Source organism: Rhodnius prolixus, unplaced genomic scaffold, assembly GCF_049639745.1.
Source record: "Rhodnius prolixus isolate KJV_2025 unplaced genomic scaffold, Rpr scaffold_3, whole genome shotgun sequence".
NCBI classification, from domain to species: Eukaryota; Metazoa; Arthropoda; class Insecta; order Hemiptera; family Reduviidae; genus Rhodnius; species Rhodnius prolixus.
The window spans coordinates 28491089-28509670 of NW_027411603.1; the positions used below are offsets into that span (position 1 = coordinate 28491089).

General features: G+C 34.6%; 1 protein-coding gene across 1 annotated transcript in view; it reads left to right on the plus strand.

The window, feature by feature from the left end:
* Positions 1-18582, plus strand: part of LOC141452339 (uncharacterized) — a 75187-nt gene that overhangs the window by 26847 nt on the left and 29758 nt on the right. The window lies entirely within an intron of this gene.

Sequence of the window (18582 nt, forward strand, 5' to 3'; positions counted from 1 at the left end):
GTAGTATTTTTCGGGGGAAAAAAATGCACTGCTTTAATTTCTTTTATACTAGATACAAAAATTGACAAAAAATGAATGAAGGTCACTGGCGTGGTTTAACAGCCCCTAAACCATGAATGAAGGTCACTGGCGTGGTTTAACATCCCCTAAACCATGAATGAAGGTCACTGGCGTGGTTTAACAGCCCCTAAACCATGAATGAAGGTCACTGGCGAGGCTTAAATGCCCTTAAACCTGAATGAAGGTCACTGGGCATTGGTTTAACAGCCTCTAAACCGATTGAATATATTTTTGCTGGCAATGTTTAAAGTTTAAGATAATAATTTTAGTGCACATTTTAGATATTCACAATAGTAATGATTTGGTTAATGAAAATACACAATTTTTAAAAGGAATAAAGTAATTAAAATGAAATTTATATTTTTTTAAATTGATGACGTTTTTTTTATTGGTGGTATTCTCCAAAATTATTTAGTGTTAAGAAATTAAATTGGTACAAGAAGTTGAACCTTAAACAGCGTTGGATCAAACATACTTAAATTTTCGCATATAAAATAATTTACTTCGTTACAGCCGGTCGAACTTGCCTCCATGACCATTTCCCTGTGGTAAACCTACCTCAGATCAACCGAAGACAAATTACAGGCTTGCCCACTTCTTCCAATCGTGGCTTACTGGTTTCTACTACTTCACTTACTCTTTTATTCTCTAGACTAAATAATCTAGTTTTGCAAAGAATCTCTAAAAAAAATCCTTGCTGTTGAATATCAGGAATTAGGATTTCCTGAAACATTTGTTGAGAACCTCTATAAGCTGAGCAGTCGTCGCCCTTGCTGATATTAATCCAAGTTTTGAAGGGCCTTAAGACTTAAGTATGGATAATGAATCTATAGGCTGGAAGCTTTGGCATCTTTTGGATAAACGTAGTGTGAAATCTTTTCAAAAAAAAAAAAATTCCTGATGCAGAATTAGTTGTAAACACTGTATTATTAAGCGAAAGATACAGTGTTTTCCTAATTAAATCATTTTTTTAATGAACTTATTTTTCCGTAGTATAAAGTTTAAATCCCCAAGCCTTGTAATGTGCATAATAATGAAAACGAATGTTTTATGGCTTTAAATTCTCTTAATAGAAAGAGAAACCTTGGTCTTCCATAATCTGATATCAAAAAGATGTTTCTAAATAATTGTTGAATTCTGTTAACATTTAGGATTAAACTAGCGAGGATTCGGTCTAATTAAAAAACTCAACTCAGTTGTACAACGCTGTACGTGTATAATTGTATCTTTTTGTACTTTTCTGTGGCAAATCACCGGAATAAGAATACGCTCCAATGCTATTTCTTGGTTTCTCTCATCTGAAATAATATTATTGACAGTGGGGAATTCTAGCCGAAATTCATGGCTCTGAATAATATTATGGCGGGTTCTCATCAATTGCTACATTCGTCCTAAATTCTAGCAGACCTTCATAACTCTGTCGCTGGTGTTCATTTATACAAGTTTTCTAGAGATGAAACTTCTATAACTTCTATCACTACCCTGTCATCAACAGTTCCTAGAAGTTACCATCGGTGAATCGCAGCACTCATTAACGATATGCTTTCAGTAACCTACGTATCCAAACTGTCTTGGAGTTTACAGCTAGAGTTTCTCCTTGATAAATCGCACCTTGCTGCATAGCTATCTCGGATACGTTAACCGATGACTCGGTTTCCTGTCGACAAAACTACCTCTGCACTATAACATCATTGCATGTGAATTATGCTTTACATATTACCCAAACTTTGACTGGCAGTGAGTATGTAATCTTGCTAATTAAGTGCTACTTTTGTATTAGTAAGTTTTAAGTAAGTTATCTATTAGTTTTCTTATTATTGATTTAATTTTTGGCGGAGTATTTTCAGAAAAATATTCATTACTATCGCGTTAAAATAGTAACTGTATACGCGTAGGCGTTGATGCCCAGAGGCGAAGCGTAAGGCAGAGCGCACTGCGCACCACAACGGTTTAGAAGATAGTAAATTTAGCTGGAATAGCCAAGCTAAAATAATTCTATAATATAATATAGTCTAAAATAAGACTACAAACGACCGGAAATAATAGAAATTTCCTTTAATAAGAAAGTCTTGATAATATCCAAGGGGACGTCTTTCCGCCTATTTTCAAGGCCTTGAGAAACATAAGTACTCCAAGTAACCAAACATCTTTTGACAAGATTTTTAATTAAAATCATTATATTTTAAATAGATGAGAATACATTTCTTAAAGGCAGTTGTAAGTAATCTTGCTGTTGATTAGTTGTTACTATTATATTAGAAGTTTTAAGTAAGTTATCTATTAGTTTTCTGCAATTACCTAATACGTATATGGAAGAATGATTTCAGAAAAAAATAAAATTAGAAAAAAATTAAAATACAAGTATTATTAAATCTAAACATTATGAATAATTATCCTCATAATGATGTAATTCAACAAGATTTAGACAAAAATGCTATAACTAGCAAGATCTGTCTCGAAGTAGCATGTCTTTGAATCTGGCTCTGGAATCTACTTGAGCCTTTGGTAAACATCCGATAACATCCTCTTCTGGTACATAAGCAACTTCACGTGTAACAGTGAATCGGGAAGTAAATCCATGTTTCTTCGAAAATTTCACATCAAAGCCACTTTTCTTCTCAAAAAAAAAAAAAATCTAGCACTGCCAGGTTTATTACCATGTATTTTTGCCACAACATGACAATTTTCTGTAATAGCCACATTATCTAAATAGTTTCTTAACCTGTGTGCAGAAGGAATGAGACACAACATTTATCACTAAAATAGCGTCCCATCTCTCCTGCAATGCTCTGTCCCATTTCTCCTGCAATGCACTACCAGAATAAAATAACCTAAAACTAACAGTCTTTGATCATTTTGGCTTCACACTTATTCCTCCATATTTCAAAAAATCCTGATCTTTTAAACTATATAGTAATTTTTACTCTACCTTTAATACTTTAAAAATGACAATCTTACAAAGAAATTGCAAAATAAATCAAATGTACTTACAGATATAAAAAACGTTTGCTTGTCCAAAATGTTGTAGCTGCTCATCCACCTCAATGAACTGTACAACGAAATAACACTTTTGCCAACATCTGATCCAAAAAATGGAGGGAATTTAAATAGTAGATTTTGAATTTCACTAAATGTACCATCCCTCCACATCCATCCCTACATCACGGCAGTAGTAGGTAATCTTGCTGTTGATTAGTTGTTACTATTGTAAGGTTCGCTGAGGTTATACGGAGTTGATTCAAATTCAATAACACTTACGTTGTTGTTATTTATTCCCTTATACACAAGGACTAAATCACCATCCTAAAAAGAAAAATATATTTATATTTTAAGTACTTGGATAAGAAAAAAAAAGGAAAAAAATAATTTTGTCTACATGCCTTTATAGTTTTGAATATCTTCATCATCGATAGAGTTTATAAATCTTTTTGGCAAAAAAATTGAAGTCAACGCATTATCATTATCATGACTGATATCGCAGAACCATATTTGGTATTCTCAACTCTAGTAAATGATGAGATCATATATGGTCGATTTATCTCTAAATCAGGTAGTCTACTTGTCGATGGGTGTTGTAGTTTTTTTGTTCATCACTCATTCAATGTTCTACTGGTCTTTTTAATTTATGGTAAGAATTGGTTTATTTATAAGTTATTAGTAGTATAATTTAGGGGTTCCAAGGACGTTTTTTTGCGTCGGGATCGACGACCTCGCAACGCGTCACCATGACGTCACAAGCAATGTGTGGCATTAGCGAAATCCTCTTGTTGTTGGTGGGATAGTGCGTTCATTGGAATGATCACCTTATACATGGCTTCCACAACTTTAACAACGGAATGTAAATATTCCATAAATTGCTCGACCGCATCATCGCCCGTATATAGGAAAATGTCTTTTTGATAGCTGGCTAGCGTAGAGACCACCTTAGCCCCCACACTGCAAACCTGGTGTTTATGTATTTGTTTGGACCATGATGTGGATGAAAGTCCCGGTGCGCTGTGTACGGGTAAAAGTAGGCACTCAAAGTCTGCATAGATAACTACGGGTGTGTGTTATAACTATGTATGTGTATGTGTATGATAACTATGTATGTGTGTGTGTGGAAATATTATCGAAATTATAATAATGGTTAAGTTTTTTATACATGGTTATACGGTACGGGTTTCTCCAGTTGACGAGATAGAATGGCGTATTTAAAGCAGTAATCTTCAGTATTGCATATATTGACAATTGCTTCTTTATTGGCTATTTTCTTTGGTAAAGGAATGTACGCTCTTCCACCTAAAGGGTGATATTTAGTCAATCGGAGGACAAGGGAATCTACGGAATGTAATTTCCAACCTGATCCACTAGTTCCAAATTCCTGTAGTTCGCGCAAAAGTTTTGCAAAACTTCTTTGAAGGTAGTGAATTAGGTTGGTGCTAGCGTCGATAATCTCTATCGAGGTTTTAAAATTTGCATCCGTATATTGTTCAAGATCAGAATTCCTATATCGACTATAAACACATTCTAGGAAGATGGATGATTTAAAGGTCAATAGATCTTCTCTGGCTTTAAGTAAATACTTTAATAGTACCCCGTGTTTATCTTGTAAAAATAGCCCCAGGGTCTTTTATATTATTAGTATTTTTAATGCATATATTCTGAGCCGATCTATTTAAAGCGGTAATCACCACACCATCCTGTAAAGGAACGGATAATAGGCGATATTTCTTTTGATTTTGTACATTCCCTCCTCTAGTCCTAACTGGGGGTGTTGAATCATCGCCATCGTCGTCGTCGTCATAACAATCTGAAGAGACATGATTTAATAATGACAAGTTGACCATGAATCTGCAGTTGGAGGAGGAAGTGGAAGAAGATCAAGAAGAAGAAGAATAGAGTTTTGTTCAATATGGTGAAAACAGCAGGTGTTATCAGCTTCTGCAATCGAATAACTTATATCCCTGGTTAAACCTTTTGCCAACTAGGTATTAAATTGTGCTAAAATTTAACACAAGCATTTTAAATGTTCATTTCCTTGTAATTCTATTTTTCGTTTTACAATATGTTAAAGATTAACCTATTTGGGGGGGTAAAAACATTAACAAATTTATATATTTGATTTTTTCAATTATAGCACCCAATTGATTACTCTGTAATGATTTCATTGACAAACTTTTTATCAAACGTGTATATTGTAATCTTGATTACATCCGTTTATAGATTGTTGATTCATCACACAAAACTAGAAAGCCTGTTTTACCTAAATTAGATATTACTTTTGATAAAATTATATGATGAGGATTTTGTATGATAAATAAAACATTATGCCATTTAGAACGTAATTTTTATTGTATCACCTGTGGAAACAAAATAATTTCCCAATTAATATAATAGAGACAAACATACTTTAGTTTTATTTTACTAGATTATCCTCTCTCACCATATGTGTGTATTATAGAGGGCGATTTTGGCGGCGGGGGTCCACGCTGTGTATAAATAACAAACATAATTAGGAAAACTAGAAACATACACATATTTCAGCTTTAACCATTGTTAGAAACACTCACATGAAAGGCACCAATAACCCTAAACAGGCTGAACACCTCCTCGGCGGTGTCCAGCTTGCCGGAATAAATATCAACGCTCCGCACCTGGAGCACATATACTGTGCAAACATATGTTTGCTAATATTAGTAACTATTTGTTGGAAGTTTATAATAATAATAATAATATCAGAGGTACTTACAGTAGCCATTCGAGTCCCATCCATGGTTTTTATATTTACTATCACCTCCTCGGCGGTGTCCAGCTTGCCGGAATAAATATCAACGCTCCGCACCTGGCGCACATATACTGTGCAAACTTATGTTTGCTAATATTAGTAACTATTTGTTGGAAGTTTATAATAATAATAATATCAGAGGTACTTACAGTAGCCATTCGAGTCCCATCCATGGTTTTTATATTTACTATCACCTCCTCGGCGGTGTCCAGCTTGCCGGAATAAATATCAACGCTCCGCACCTGGAGCACATATACTGTGCAAACATATGTTTGCTAATATTAGTAACTATTTGTTGGAAGTTCATAATAATAATAATATCAGAGGTACTTACAGTAGCCATTCGAGTCCCATCCATGGTTTTTATATTTACTATCACCTCCTCGGCGGTGTCCAGCTTGCCGGAATAAATATCAACGCTCCGCACCTGGAGCACATATACTGTGCAAACATATGTTTGCTAATATTAGTAACTATTTGTTGGAAGTTCATAATAATAATAATATCAGAGGTACTTACAGTAGCCATTCGAGTCCCATCCATGGTTTTTATATTTACTATCACCTCCTCGGCGGTGTCCAGCTTGCCGGAATAAATATCAACGCTCCGCACCTGGAGCACATATACTGTGCAAACATATGTTTGCTAATATTAGTAACTATTTGTTGGAAGTTCATAATAATAATAATATCAGAGGTACTTACAGTAGCCATTCGAGTCCCATCCATGGTTTTTATATTTACTATCACCTCCTCGGCGGTGTCCAGCTTACCGGAATAAATATCAACGCTCCGCACCTGGAGCACATATACTGTGCAAACATATGTTTGCTAATATTAGTAACTATTTGTTGGAAGTTTATAATAATAATAATATCAGAGGTACTTACAGTAGCCATTCGAGTCCCATCCATGGTTTTTATATTTACTATCACCTCCTCGGCGGTGCCCAGCTTGCCGGAATAAATATCAACGCTCCGCACCTGGAGCACATATACTGTGCAAACTTATGTTTGCTAATATTAGTAACTATTTGTTGGAAGTTTATAATAATAATAATATCAGAGGTACTTACAGTAGCCATTCGAGTCCCATCCATGGTTTTTATATTTACTATCACCTCCTCGGCGGTGTCTAGCTTGCCGGAATAAATATCAACGCTCCGCACCTGGAGCACATATACTGTGCAAACATATGTTTGCTAATATTAGTAACTATTTGTTGGATGTTCATAATAATAATAATATCAGAGGTACTTACAGTTGCCATTCGAGTCCCATCCATGGTTTTTATATTTACTATCACCTCCTCGGCGGTGTCCAGCTTGCCGGAATAAATATCAACGCTCCGCACCTGGAGCACATATACTGTGCAAACATATGTTTGCTAATATTAGTAACTATTTGTTGGAAGTTCATAATAATAATAATATCAGAGGTACTTACAGTTGCCATTCGAGTCCCATCCATGGTTTTTATATTTACTATCACCTCCTCGGCGGTGTCCAGCTTGCCGGAATAAATATCAACGGTCCGCACCTGGAGCACATATACTGTGCAAACTTATGTTTGCTAATATTAGTAACTATTTGTTGGAAGTTCATAATAATAATAATATCAGAGGTACTTACAGTAGCCATTCGAGTCCCATCCATGGTTTTTATATTTACTATCACCTCCTCGGCGGTGTCCAGCTTGCCGGAATAAATATCAACGCTCCGCACCTGGAGCACATATACTGTGCAAACATATGTTTGCTAATATTAGTAACTATTTGTTGGAAGTTTATAATAATAATAATATCAGAGGTACTTACAGTAGCCATTCGAGTCCCATCCATGGTTTTTATATTTACTATCACCTCCTCGGCGGTGTCCAGCTTGCCGGAATAAATATCAACGCTCCGCACCTGGAGCACATATACTGTGCAAACATATGTTTGCTAATATTAGTAACTATTTGTTGGAAGTTCATAATAATAATAATATCAGAGGTACTTACAGTAGCCATTCGAGTCCCATCCATGGTTTTTATATTTACTATCACCTCCTCGGCGGTGTCCAGCTTGCCGGAATAAATATCAACGCTCCGCACCTGGAGCACATATACTGTGCAAACATATGTTTGCTAATATTAGTAACTATTTGTTGGAAGTTTATAATAATAATAATATCAGAGGTACTTACAGTAGCCATTCGAGTCCCATCCATGGTTTTTATATTTACTATCACCTCCTCGGCGGTGTCTAGCTTGCCGGAATAAATATCAACGCTCCGCACCTGGAGCACATATACTGTGCAAACATATGTTTGCTAATATTAGTAACTATTTGTTGGAAGTTCATAATAATAATAATATCAGAGGTACTTACAGTAGCCATTCGAGTCCCATCCATGGTTTTTATATTTACTATCACCTCCTCGGCGGTGTCCAGCTTGCCGGAATAAATATCAACGCTCCGCACCTGGAGCACATATACTGTGCAAACATATGTTTGCTAATATTAGTAACTATTTGTTGGAAGTTTATAATAATAATAATATCAGAGGTACTTACAGTAGCCATTCGAGTCCCATCCATGGTTTTTATATTTACTATCACCTCCTCGGCGGTGTCTAGCTTGCCGGAATAAATATCAACGCTCCGCACCTGGAGCACATATACTGTGCAAACATATGTTTGCTAATATTAGTAACTATTTGTTGGAAGTTCATAATAATAATAATATCAGAGGTACTTACAGTTGCCATTCGAGTCCCATCCATGGTTTTTATATTTACTATCATCCTTGCTTGCTTGCTTTTATATACACCTTATCAATGTAGACAACACCATGTCCCACTTATAGCCTGTCAGTGAAGACACTATTCCTGATACGTGCAATTGCTGTCATATGTCTAGTTTTTATTTCATCTAGTTTACAAGCCAAATAGATAGATAGATGAGTCTTTATTAATTTCCACAATATTACAAAACTACTTAAACAAGTGCATAAGACAGACTCAATGGCCTAAGCCGTCTGAGGAGTCTTATCAATTTACCTTAACAAACCAAAACATATCTTAAAACATAAATGCAATATAATAATAATAATAGAAATAAGATTAAAAAAAGAAAACAAATAAAAACTAAAAATATTTTATACCTCTTTGATGTAGATAATTAATAAGTAATATAATTGAAAAGTGATATTTGATAAGTAATATTACTGTTATATATTTAATAAATTTACAAGCCAAATATATACAACGCTATTTATGTAAAACTAAAATTATTTACCTTTTTAGACAAAAACACTTCGATGTAATTACAATGGTAAAGTTTATCTAATTTGCTAATAATATTAAAACACAATTTAAATAGCGAAAGTCTTTATAATCGCTTTTTTGCACAAATATCTACGATAATGTTTCCAATTCCTAGTTTAACGTATAATAGCATAAAGTCATTGCATTCTTCTTACTATTTGTTAAGCTGGAGAAATCCTGTTGAAATTGGCGATAGAAAGGGTGTGACATGACAAGCTTCCATTCTTCCATTTTGTTGCCTGTCTAAGTCGCGATCGTAATACAACTGAACACACTTGTGGTGTAGTTATAAAAACAAAAAAAAAAAAAAAGAACAAATTTATTTTTTTTATTATTTAATCATAACCCATTTTACTAACATTCTTAAATATGTTGCTAATAGATATACACGGGACATGTCCTTTGATTTAGCAGGCACAAGGTCAGGGTGTATTATTAATTATGTACACAAAAAGATCGGTGTGTGTACGATCCTTGTTTTTTTTTTAAAAAAAAAGACGTTATTCCCCAACCTTACTCCAGATAACACATTATTATTATTATTATTATTATTTCATCATTTTACAAATTTTTTACAACAGTACATTATCTATTTCTAAGTATATTTGTCATTATGTAGTTATTTAAATAATTATTGTTATACGGCGTCATAGATCTTAATGCAATAGAGATAGCCTTCAGTATGTTGCAGGATGACTCATTGCACCTTCTAACTGACCATGTTAATAGTTATCATCAAATTAAACACAATAATTATTCTGCACTCTTTTTTTTATATATTTTTTTTTTTTTTGTATGATTGACAATCACCCAACATACACGTGCGGTTTGTGTGTCACTCAACTCATCACCTCTAATTTATCTAAAACAAATTTCATTTATTGACATAATCGAAAGGAATAAAGGATCTACAGCATTTTTCACTTCGTATAGGAAAGATTTTAAGGACTTCAGGTAAAACACGACACTCTTAGGGTACGTTCACAACGGAGCTGTGAGCATAGATGATAGCGGAGATGATAGCAGTGATGCATCAGCGCTTATAGAATAACCTAGTACATTCTTATGTGAGCGTGCACAACGAAGCTTCGACTAGTGACTCATACTCGCTGGTATAAACGAGCATAGATGATAGAATTGAATTTTTCATTTTTCTGCTAGCTGAACTCCAGTATCGGAGCTTCAAAAATGGAGGTAGAAAAATTAATTAGTGCTGTCTTTACTCATTATTTTTTGTTATTATTTTATTATTTACTTTTAAACAATATTTTGTTTTTTAAATCGTGCTTACATTTATTTTTATGTGTATTTATTTGTTTTTCCTCAATATAACCTTACCTCAGAGTTATCACTAGTTTTTCTTCTATAGTTATAGGATTTCCATGACAATTTTTCCTACGTTTTCTTAATTTTGACCTTATTTTTTCTAAAATTTAGTCAAATGTGATTGGACCCATCCTCACATATTCAAAAAAAACGATCCGGATAATTTCTAAGTTCCTTATATAAATAGTGAAATTCGCCTAAAGAACTTCGTTTTTTATTTATGGAATGTACATGATATTTTCTAAAGCGTTTTTTCTTTAAAATATACCTTATTGTTGCTGATGAACATAAAAACTCTTCTTCACTACTCGGACATGTTGCATGTATCACAGCTCCGTTGTGCACACTAATCAGCGATTATATTTTACTCTATCAGTTATCATCTCCGCTATCATCTATGCTCACAGCTCCGTTGTGAACGTACCCTTAGGACTTCAATTCAATGGAGGAGAGTGGGTCGTTGAATCTGCTACGTGGATAGCGTAGCAATCTAAAATCTTACCTATATGAAGACGTTATTCTCCAACCTTACTACAGATAACACATTATTATTATTATTTCATCATTTTACAATAGTTATTTTTTACAATAGTACATAGGATGTACACGGGATGTGTCCTTGATTTAGCAGGCACAAGGTCAAGGTGTATTATTAATAATTTACAAAAAAAAAAAAAATAATTGGGATAAGGATAGATGCGCGCTCCTCGTGCATGTGCATTTTATTCCATATTATGTCTCTCTCTCTTCCCCTCACACTCTCTCTCTCTCTCTAGCAGAGGATGAGGAGGAGGGGTATACCTTGTGACGTAGGACTTGCGTTCCTTGTTACGTAGGAGGAAAATACCTCTATTAATTTGCGTCATCGTGACGTATTGTGTCGTCAATAACCCTAACCCCTCGTCCATCTGGACCATAAAATTAGGAAAAATGTACGTACATTAAAAGTGCGTACGCTGTTTAATTGATTCACTATTAATGTAATATGGGTAGGCTACTTTTTATTTAAATTGTTTCGAAACTTATGCTGTGTCCTTCGCTAAATGCTCTTGTAAATAAAAGTGTATCTAGTTCAATACAACACCAATCACAGTTTTCGGCGTTTGTTGTTACTGTTACTTCACAGTAAGAACAGTGATAATTCTTTAAGTCCTTTGATTTATGCTGAACTGAATGTTTGCTTTTAAACGATGCTATAAGATTAATATTCAAACTATTAGAGCAATGAAAATTAAGCATGAACGATTTATTATCAGGGTGAATTCCTTTATATACAAGATTATATGATAAAGGTTGATAAGTTTGAATCATTATGTCGGTTATTTTAGACGCAAACTGCAAGTAACATTTAATATTATCACTGTCTTCAAGAAGAACGTTAATGGCTAATCCATGCTGTGTGTTACCCTTATTAATTTCGATGATTCTACTGGGTGTCCCGAATTTAAATGTCATAACTTCGGGAGCGTGTAGGGGATCGATAAACTAAAAGAAAAAGTGGTATAGAGATATGCTCGTTTTTGCTTCGTTTTGTAGAAAATCGCAAAAAACATAAAACGTAGTTTTTATTTCTGTACTTATTTATTACTTTTTAATTCATATTTATTTGTTCGCGTTGTCACTTGCCTAATGTAAATATTGTTCAAAATGTTGCCCTCTTGCAGCAATGCAAGCATTGCATCTAGTACGGACAGCTCGTGTTGCAGCCAAACACTGATTTGGTGATATTTGGTGTACTGCAGCCACGATTCGGTCTTGTAATTGCTCTCTTGAGTTGATTGGTAACGAATAAACTTCCTGCTTCAGGAGACCCCATGCAAAAAAGTCCAGTGGTGTCAGATCAGGCGATCGGGGTGGCCAAGATACTACTCCTCCACGTCCAATCTTCGTGGATAATGGTTGTTGGATAATGGGATAATGGTCTAGCCAAGCTCGAGTAGCTCTGCCATAATGAGCTGGACACCCATCGAGCTGGAACCACATTTCGATGCGTTGCTGCAGGTTGATATCTTCTAAATAATTAAGCAACTCGTTCTCCAAAAAGTCTGTATATATCTGGCTGCATTTAATCTGCGGGGTAAAAAAAATGGTCCCACTACAGACTCGTTCAAAATTCCGAGCCAAACGTTAACAGCAATTCATGCTGGAACCTCCATTCCCTAACAGCCCGTGGATTTTCATCAGCCCATATATGACAATTTCTTTGATTCATAATTCCTCTTCTTGTAAACGTAGCTTCATCCGTCCACATTATTTTTGATGGAAAGGAATTATCATTATTAAATTGCTCAAGATACCAATTACTAAAATTCAACCTCTTAAAATAATCCTCAGGTAATAAATTCTGCACCCTTTGAATGTGATACGGGTGGCGGTTATCATCTTTCAAAGTTCGCCAGATTGTCTGCCGCGGCACTTGTAATGCAGCTGATGCTCTCCGAACGCTGGTCTCAGGGTTGTTATCAAAATGGTGCAGAATACAATTTTCTTGCAAATTGGCTCTTAACGGATCTTGATGAATTGAAAATGAGCCGGTCTCTCGCAGCCTATTAAAAGTCATCGTAATGACTCGCCGATCCGGCACTCTTCTATTTGGAAATCGGCGCGCATACTCTCGCACCGCCTCCACAGCATTACCGTCGCAGAAACCATACACGAAAACCATATCAGCATATTCAACGTTAGAATATGTACGCGGCATATTGTAACAGAAGTAATTCACTCGATGGCTTCTGATGAGTAACTGACGAATTTATAGGAGAAAGGCAGAAATGTAAACAAACAAAAAAGCTTTTACCAAAAAACGGAATATTATTGTTTCCGTGTACGATTTCAATGAATGCCAGAACGATGAGTCATTGCTGCAAGAGGGCAAAATATTTTGAACAAAACAATATTTACATTAGGCAAGTGACAACGCGAACAAATAAATATGAATTAAAAAGTAATAAATAAGTACAGAAATAAAAACTACGTTTTATGTTTTTTGCGATTTTCTCCAAAACGAAGCAAAAACGAGCATATCTCTATACCACTTTTTCTTTTAGTTTATCGATCCCCTACACGCTCCCGAAGTTATGACATTTAAATTCGGGACACCCGTATAATTTTTATTTATTGTTAGATCTCTTATAGATTTCACTACAAAATCTGATTTACAGCTGTTTAACGCAGTCATCTAAAACAACATTTCGCTACTATTAAATTAGCAAATTTTCATTTAAATTAAATATTCTATATTTAATAGTAAATAAATAGTCTTACCATATATGCAGGAAGTTCAAACAAGTTGAAAATGCACTGGCTTAATGTGATTTCTTGCAGTATATATATAGTAAATTGGTGGCCTTATTATATCTTATGAAAGCAAACTAGATTATATCATATAAAAAGCAAACTGTCGTACTTTATTAAAGTTACAACTGCATTTTACATTCTAATGTATGATGCAACAACTGTTTTAACATAGTGTATAATATACTCGATGAAATTCGTGTACTAGCAGTACATTCATTTTTTATCCTTTATTCGACGGAAGTTATAGATAAATTATTACTTTTTAATTTTTAAGTTATGTAAAATTGCACCTCGGAAACCTTCAACTTTTAAAACCTGTCTAATGCAGATATAATAAATTTTGTTTCAGTTAACACTGAGATAATGGTGGGGCGGGGGGTTCGATTCACACACACGCGTAAAACACATAGACTTACGTAAAAACAACAACAATCTTATAGTCGAAGATTTCTACCAGTTATATGAACAAGGTCCAGTTAGTGTAGTGGTTAGCGTGCGCAATTCATACGCTGAGGGTTGCCGGATCAAATCCTGGCCCAGAAATTTATTAAATTTTATTTTTCTAATATTTAATTTCCCCTCTCTTCCAGGCCTGGTCATCCGTGGGGGGGTGAAAGGGAAAAGTAAAATTTAATAATCCCCTCACCATCCCTCTCTACGTGGCCTGGATGGCGGCCATGTTGCGCAGAAACTGTGGCCAGGATCCTACTTTTCTCCCTATATTTTCATTGAATAAATGAAATTCATCTTTTTCACTTGGGCTTCTATTGATGAACAGTTTTGCAGAAGTGATATTGGCGGGTCAAAGACCCGCAAACCTATAATTTTTTTAATTGCACTGTAGAATTCTGAGATGAGTAGGTGATTGTTGTTAATTCCTACAAAATGCCTCACAAAAGAAAAGTGCGCGAATCAAATTTGACCTAACGATAAGAGTTGAGGGGTTAAAAACAAAACTTGCAACTTTGAAGTAAAATTCTAACATTAGATTGGAAAATAAAAATTAATTTTACATAGTTCTTATTTTATTAATTTTTTTTCCTAACAAAATTTGTGTGTATGTATATTTTCATTAGATAAATAAAATACATCTTTTTCACTTGGGCTTCCACTGATGAATAGTTTTGCAGGCAATATAATATAAATTGATTTGTTGCACTCCGTTTCGATTTTGTCCAGGGCATATGCGTCATTAAAAGCGTAAAGAGTTTTTACTTGGTCATTAACACTGAGTAGTATGTATGTGGCCGTTCTGAGACGAATTTTTGTGCAGCAGGAAGTGACATACCCCTCGCCCAAATTTTGTGGTCCAAATGGTTACACCTTTCCATTAGGAGCGTGCGTGCTTGTACTAAAATTAAAATATGGGGTAATTATTAATAAAACAAATTGTTTTAAATATATATATGTTTTATTTCATCAATTATTTTTTTTACAAGCGTATATATACAACAGTATTATGTAAAACTAAAATTATTTACCTTTTTTTTTAGACAAAAATACTTCGATGTAATTACATTGGTAAAGTTCATCTAATTTGCTAATAATACATATTTTTATTATTATTTATTAGTATGAGAAAAATGTACGTACATTAAAAGTGCGTACGCTGTTTAATTGATTCACTATTAATGTAATATGGGTAGGCTACTTTTTATTTAAATTGTTTCGAAACTTATGCTGTGTCCTTCGCTAAATGCTCTTGTAAATAAAAGTGTATCTAGTTCAATACAACACCAATCACAGTTTTCGGCGTTTGTTGTTACTGTTAATAATTCTTCACAGTAAGAACAGTGATAATTCTTTAGGTCCTTTGATTTATGCTGAACTGAATGTTTGCTTTTAAACGATGCTATAAGATTAATATTCAAACTATTAGAGCAATCAAGGCATAATAGTCCGAATTTAGACTATATAAATTTAGATTTTACACAAGTGTAATCAGATGCGCTATATACACCCATGATATTATATAATAATTACTATAAAACTTCTAAATTTAATAATAAATACAAAAATAAAATTTACTGAAGGTTAATTTTAATAATCAAAAATTAAATTTTTAAGTTACGTTTAATGAAAATTAAGCATGAACGATTTATTATCAGGGTGAATTCCTTTATATACAAGATTATATGATAAAGGTCGATAAGTTTGAATCATTATATCGGTTATTTTAGACGCAAACTGTTTGGGCAAGTAACATTTAATATGCTTTATTATCACTGTCTTCAAGAAGAACGTTAATGGCTAATCCATGCTGTGTGTTACCCTTATTAATTTCGATGATTCTATAATTTTTATTTATTGTTAGATCTCTTATAGATTTCACTACAAAATCTGATTTACAGCTGTTTAACGCAGTCATCTAAAACAACATTTCGCTACTATTAAATTAGCAAATTTTCATTTAAATTAAATATTCTATATTTAATAGTAAATAAATAGTCTTACCATATATGCAGGAAGTTCAAACAAGTTGAAAATGCACTGGCTTAATGTGATTTCTTGCAGTATATTTATAGTAAATTGGTGGCCTTATTATATCTTATGAAAGCAAACTAGATTATATCATATAAAAAGCAAACTGTCGTACTTTATTAAAGTTACAACTGCATTTTACATTCTAATGTATGATGCAACAACTGTTTTAACATAGTGTATAATATACTCGATGAAATTTGTGTACTAGCAGTACATTCATTTTTTATCCTTTATTCTTTGTGTGTATGTATATTTTCATTGGATAAATAAAATACATCTTTTTCACTTGGGCTTCCACTGATGAACAGTTTTGCAGGCAATATAATATACTCGTAAATTGATTTGTTGCACTCCGTTTCGATTTTGTCCAGGGTATATGCGTCATTAAAAGCGTAAAGAGTTTTTACTTGGTCATTAACACTCTTCAAAATGGATGAGAGGCATAGTAGGGGGCATTTCCCAAGGTCAAAGCCTGCCGTCCTGACGTACCTTAATTCGTCGTCCAGTAATATGGATGAGATTTGAGGCGGGACGTTACATCCTTCCATTAGGAGCGTGCGTGCTTGCGTGCGCGTACTAAAATTAAAATATGGGGTAATTATTAATAAAACAAATTGTTTTAAATATACGAGGGTGAATCAAATATAAACGAGACTTTTTTTTTCTGTAATTTATTTTTATTTTAAACGCAAAAAGAATATAGTTTATTTTTATACATAATCTCCTGATTTGGAAACACATTTTTCCCAGCGGATAGGCAGCTTTCCAATTCCTTCCTCGTAGAAAGATGCAGGTCGTGTTTGCAGCCAATTGCGCACGTAGGCTTCAACCTCAGCATCACTATCGAATCTTTGGCCTCCCAAAGCTTCCTTGAGAGGGCCAAACACATGAAAGTCACAGGGTGACAGGTCAGGACTGTAAGGAGGGTGTTCCAATGTTTCCCACCCCAGTTGCTCCAATTTTTCCCTAGTCAAGGCTGCTGTATGGGGGCGAGCATTGTCATGGAGAAGAACCACTTGCCTGATCGATAGGTCTCGTCTTTTGCGGCGATATGCAAGTCGGACCTCACTCAAAATATCGCAGTAGTAGGCCGCATTAATTGTCCTGCGCTCGTGCAAAAAATCGAAGTGCAGCAATCCACGCTGGTCAAAAAAAATGGTAGCCAAAACCTTGCCAGCCGACAAACGTGACTTGGCTTTCACTGGTCCAGGTTCTCCTTGTTTTCTCCACTCCATACTCGCTTGTTTAGATTCTGGGGTGTAGTGGTGCACCCATGTTTCATCACAGGTGATAATGTGAGTGAGAAATTGGTCTCCTTGTTTCTGGAATCGTGCAAGAAGACGCCCACACACCTGAAGACGTTGCAATTTCTGGTCAGCTGTGAGAAGGCGAGGAACCCTTACGCACACCTTACGGTACCCTAGTTCCTCTGTGACTATGGAGTAAGTGCTTCCATAACTTATCCCGACCTCACTTGCAATTTCAGAAGTGGTACGACGTCTGTCATCTTATTACTTATTACACAGTATTATGTAAAACTAAAATTATTTACCTTTTTTTTAGACAAAAATACTTCGATGTAATTACAATGGTAAAGTTCATCTAATTTGCTAATAATACTATTTATTAGTATGAGAAAAATGTACGTACATTACAAGGGCGTACGCTGTTTAATTGATTCATTATTAATGTAATTGGGGTAGGCTACTTTTTATTTAAATTGTTTCGAAACTTATGCTGTGTCCTTCGCTAAATGCTCTTGTAAATAAAAATGTATCTTGTTCAATACAACACCAATCACAGTTTTCGGCGTTTGTTGTTACTGTTACTTCACAGTAAGAACAGTGATAATTCTTTAAGTCCTTTGATTTATGCTGAACTGAATGTTTGCTTTTAACCGATGCTATAAGATAGCGCAGAAACTGGTGTCAGGATCCTACTTTTCTCCCTACTATTGCATTTTTCGAGAACTTCACAGTTCAAAAGGAATGGCTTTGAATCCACATCAGCATCACTGTCAAGTTTTCCAATAACTGCATAGGCAATATACCTGCCCTCAACGTCAGTGGTTTCATCAATTGACACCCAAATCGGTCCATCTTTGATATGTTCTCGAATTTTGGTTAGTGTATCTTTATAGATATCTTCCAGGTAGTTTTTCCGCAGAGTGCTCTCGTCACGCATTTTTTCCCCAATATAGGTCTCTAAGAATCCTTTGAAATGAGGATTTTTAAGTTTGTGGAAAGGAATATCTGCTCTAACCAAAGCCCGACACAGATCTGTACTCAGAGTAGGCTTACTTGATGATGGAGATGTAAGGAAGGCTTGATAGGACGTCCTCT